Source organism: Quercus lobata, chromosome 2 (assembly GCF_001633185.2).
Source record: "Quercus lobata isolate SW786 chromosome 2, ValleyOak3.0 Primary Assembly, whole genome shotgun sequence".
Taxonomy (NCBI): domain Eukaryota; kingdom Viridiplantae; phylum Streptophyta; class Magnoliopsida; order Fagales; family Fagaceae; genus Quercus; species Quercus lobata.
In genome coordinates, this window is record NC_044905.1 from 46021598 (window position 1) to 46026146 (window position 4549).

The 4549-nt window shown below is 32.5% G+C and overlaps 1 long non-coding RNA gene across 3 annotated transcripts; it reads right to left on the reverse strand.

Moving 5' to 3' along the window:
• Positions 1–850: 850 nt before the first annotated feature.
• Positions 851–4226, reverse strand: LOC115974301. Of its 3 annotated transcripts, XR_004087888.1 has the most exons (6): positions 3914–4226; positions 3309–3365; positions 2286–2377; positions 2075–2159; positions 1333–1469; positions 851–953 (listed from the first exon to the last, which is right to left on the reverse strand). It is a non-coding gene; the product is annotated as an uncharacterized LOC115974301 (long non-coding RNA). The 3 variants fall into 3 exon arrangements; XR_004087887.1 differs by having other exon boundaries at positions 2075–2377; XR_004087889.1 differs by having other exon boundaries at positions 2075–2381.
• Between the last annotated feature and the right edge of the window lie 323 nt (positions 4227–4549).

A 4549-nucleotide genomic window follows, 5' to 3' on the forward strand; every position in this document is an offset into this window, starting at 1 on the left:
AAACCCTATATTGGCACTTTTTATAAATGAAAACTACAATTATAGGAGAACCAATAACAGCGGTTTTAAAACTGTCACTATATGACTTTTTATATTTTTCTCATTTTACATTTAATGGCGATTTTCGATGCTCTATACCAGCGCTTTTTTGCTTCTTAAAACCACTGTAGTAAGCTAGGCCTACACTTGCGGTTTCAAAACCGCCTATATAGGAAATTCAAGGAAATAAAAATATATCTTATACCAGCGGTTTTAAACTACTGTAATAGGCCAGGCCTACACTTGCAATTTCAAAACCGCCATTATAGGAAATTCAAAAAAATAAAAATATATCCTATACCAGCAGCTTTAAAACTGCTGTAATAGGCCAGGCCTACGTAAAATAAAAATATATTCTATACTAGCGGTTTTAAAACGGCCGCTATATATATATACATATATATTTTTAGGCACCTATATTGTTTTCCTGCATTTTGCTTTAATATCCTGTTTATAGTTAATCAAAATACTTTACCAAATACACATCCACTTTACACCAATCAACCAAATATATTTACGTACACCATATCAGTAATTATATGCCAATCAACCAAATATATTTACGTACACCATATCAGTAATTATATGCCAAAATAATACATTCTGCAAGTGCATAATGTTATGCATAAAATAATACATTCCAAATGTCTAGAATGTTATAATAAAGTTTCCAACTATGACATATAAACAGGATGTTAAAGCATTATGCAGGAAATCAATATAGGTGCTTGGAAAAATTTATATATATATATATATATATATATATATATTAATGTTTGAAAATTTATTATACATAAAACCAACTAGCTAGTACAAGATAAAACCCACAATCTGCATGTTTCCTAATGTCTGTCACAGGATGATAAATCCACATCACATGGAGAATGGACATCCACTACATCATCATCACCATCCTGTAATATATTAAATGCACAATGAATTAGTTCATTTAACAACAACGTTACTAACTGAATGAGACCATATCACTAGTCTATTCCCCACCCTAATTTCAATCTTGTATTCTATTGCATTTAACATTTATTTCTACAATATACAGTGGATTGAATGATCAAATATAACCCGAAAACAAGAGTACACAACTCAACAAGCTTTTACTACCAGGTATTTGCAAAATTCCCACTCTTAGAAGTTCTAGCCTTTAGAGAGTATATGTTAAAATGAACCTATTGAAATTCAAATTCCTAATTTCTGCACTCAGAGTAGAGCAATGGAGCAAAAAGATATTTTTAAAGCACCCTATAGCCTAACTAAATGGACTTTGAAATTTGTTACCTGAGTGAAAGTAAATAGTGGACTCATTTGAGAAAACATTTTCTTCATCAAACTCACTTCAACTTTCAAGGCTTCAAAACCACGGCATTTCTCCTCCAAATCAGCTATTTGAGTTGTCATCTTCTTAACCCTTTGGTCTATTGCAGTGGATTTTAAGTACAACATATTAATATACATTACCAACTTAAAGTTAGAATATCAAAAGAATACATTCCAAATGTCTAAAATTTTATACCCAAAAAATTACTATCCAAACGTCTAGAATGTTATAATAAATTTTCCGCATCATCAACTATACATAGGATACCTCCCTCACCAGTCTCACCCTGCAACAGTGTTCCAAGAACCACCAAAAGTTCTTTCATCCTTGCCTAATATTCACAATTAAATAAAATAACATTTAAGAATTGTAGATAATATGTATAGTTCCCGTTTATTTATAATCAACAATGATAATTTAATTTGCCAGGATAAGTAAATCAACAAGGACCTCCTTGTACTTTCTATATAACACTTAAAATATTTTGTGCCGCTCTTTGGGTTGCCAGGATAATGCAATTTCACATGTAAATGTCACACTTCGAAGAAAACTGTAAAAAAAATAAAATCAAACAACTTCATTCAGGTAATAATAGTCAGAATATCTGTAGCATAAACAATATAGAAGGTACATTAATATCATGATGACAAATCCAGCACATATCTGCTAGGAATCCAACTAGCAAAGTTGTAAAGCACTCACCTCAATCTAAAACAATGCTGTCATTGTAAAAAATGTCATAACGACTCAACCAACCAACAATCCCATGACCTCCAAATAACAACAGCTGCAAAGAAAAAATTTTAGCAGTAACATTTAAGGAATTATAAGGAAAAAAGTTTCAGCATCGACACAACAGCACATGAACAGAAATCAACAAGAAGAATATAAAGGCTGCTGAAGATGTCATTACATAGTGCCCTTCGGAGGTCACAGTATGACCACAACGAGGAGAAGGAGCTTGACCTGGAAGCTTCAAATGCGTCCATCCAGGTGTTTCATTCTCTTCCTTCCACAACAAAGAAATGACATAAATTCAACTTAGTTTACAAAAGAACTTCTAATAGAACTATTTTTATTATTCTCTAGCACTCAAGAATTGATTGAGAAATTTCACTTCAAAAAAAGCATATGCAGGCAAGGATTTCTTTAAAGTACTTATTAGAAGACAGAAAAACTCCTCATTGTCAAATAAACATGGACTTCTCCACAAATTAAATTCAGAGAACAGTTTTTTAATAGTATTTATCAGAAAGAAATTTACATAATACATCCATTAATCTATAGAAGAGATTCATTCATTTTACGCATCTTTTGGCAGATGGCTTTGCACACAAATTCCAACCACTACTTTCAACATATTTATTCTTCAAGAATATTTCCAAATTAGGGCCACATTAGATTTCTTGTGTATATATATCACTCATCAGTGTCATCGTGTTCCATGTAGCATTGGCAGTAAAATCCATCACATAGATTGTAATCCATATCTACTACGTGAATGAAAGTCTAACACAAGAACTGTGTATGACATTACTTTTGGGAATTTATGATCTGCCATATCATTATGTAATTATAACTGCAATCCATTGCAATCATTCTATTCACAATAATGGATTGGTACCCTAGTCACAGTATCTTTTCAAGATAGGTGATCTTCCACATGTTTTGTAAAGGAACTAAGAATATAATGTTGATATGCACTTGATCTGGAACTTGTGGAATAATATATTAAGAAAATTGAAATATGCAACCCAAATGAAATTATGAAATCAAGAAAAAGTGATTTGCCAAGCATAAAAGCTATATGGTATATGGCACAACACCACTCACATCAATTTATTTGATGAAAATTTTAGAATACATTTGGATTACTAAAGAGGATTAGAAAAAAGGGAAGGAAAAAAATAAGAAGAAAACAAAAGTAATTATTAACCTTCTTCAATAAGACCCTTCAAGCCCCATAAATCACCCATAATTGGCCCACCACCTCCTATTTAAGTCAAGAAAAAGCAGCCATGTCAGTTACAAACATCTTAAATGAACATAAGCAAGTAAATAACCTACTATATAAGTATAGTTCTGACTGCAGCACCCAAAAAATTGAAATTGAAATGTAATTAATTTGAACATTCTTTATAATAATTCACAGCATAGGTGCCTTTAGTAACAAAGATATGAGAAGTATCTGAAATGAAAAAGTTGATAACAATGATATCAAACGTACATCTCTCTTCACCCTCACAAAAAAAAAAAAAAAAATGGCAACTTTTGAATACAAAATTTTAATCAAGATGAAAATTTTTAATTCAATAATGACTCATCACCAAACCTTGTTTCTAAGCAACCATTAAACCTAATCAACTAAACATTAACCAAAATCAAAACTAAAAACCACACAATCAACTAACAGTTACACAAAAATATACATATAACCCAAACCAAACTTCAACCAAAAGCAAAACTAAAAAACCAGAAATTTACCTACAAATATATACACAAAATAACTACAAAATAGAAATGAGAGCTAGAGAGACTTACCTTGCTTTGGGTAGGGGCTAGGGTTTTGGGTTGTATTTTTGGGTTTGAAATTTTGGAAGAGAAAGGATGGGATTTGAGTAAGGAAGAAGAAAGGAGGAGGTGAAGTGGGTCAAGGAGAAGTGGCCATGGCCATGGTGGTGGGGAACGGGGTACCCAAAATGTAGGGGTGGAGATGGGCGAAAGGGAAGAGGAAGGGAATGGCTGGGAAAGGAAGAAGGGAAGCCATGGCATGGAGAGTGAAGGTTGGCGGCATGGATGGTGGAGGTCGGCGGCATCGAGGTTGGAGCTTGTTAGCAGTGGGATGGGTAGAGAGAGAGAGAGAGAGAGAGTGGATGAGAGGAAAATATTTGAAATAAGGAAGTGGGAGACCGAAAATGAGAGACCAAAGTGGTGGGAAGCTAAAAAAAAATAAGAGGAATGATACAAACACAAACTATTTTACAATATTTTTTATAAACTGCTGATGTGGCTTTAGTAATTTTTAAATAATTATTGGTAAATATAAATGTGATGTTAGTAGTGGACCCATATGAGAACTAATAAGAATTTGCCACATCAATAGTTTGTAAAAATGTTGTAAAATAGTTTGCGACTGTAGCATTACTCAAAAAATAAAAGTGGGAAGTTTGAAAATTT